Source organism: Tigriopus californicus, chromosome 10 (genome assembly GCF_007210705.1).
Source record: "Tigriopus californicus strain San Diego chromosome 10, Tcal_SD_v2.1, whole genome shotgun sequence".
Classification (NCBI taxonomy): domain Eukaryota; kingdom Metazoa; phylum Arthropoda; class Copepoda; order Harpacticoida; family Harpacticidae; genus Tigriopus; species Tigriopus californicus.
The window spans coordinates 839,803-840,104 of NC_081449.1; the positions used below are offsets into that span (position 1 = coordinate 839,803).

At 36.4% G+C, this 302-nt stretch overlaps 1 protein-coding gene across 3 annotated transcripts in view; it reads left to right on the top strand.

Moving 5' to 3' along the window:
- Positions 1-302, top strand: part of LOC131887739 (formin-binding protein 1-like) — a 26,961-nt gene that overhangs the window by 17,378 nt on the left and 9,281 nt on the right. The window lies entirely within an intron of this gene.

Genomic DNA, 302 nt, shown 5'->3' on the forward strand with positions numbered 1-302 from the left:
AGCAAAAGATACAAATAAAAAAAAGGTTATTCATTACTTGGTCATTAAAGTTTTGGTAAAAAAGGAGCACTTTCGATCCGTTTGAGTTTTTAATCTGACCTAGAAATTCCCTAAAGTTAGAAAATCAAACGTTCCTTTCGATTTTGCTGGAGAGAAAAGAAATGGCGAGGTATGTTTGGGTATTTCCATCAAACCTTAATGAGGCCCTTTTAATCAACGTGCCTTAGAAAGGGGTGCAAGAACCGTACTAAAACAAGAACTGCAAGATACTTCGTGTCATTCATTAGTAGCTTCCATAGGCC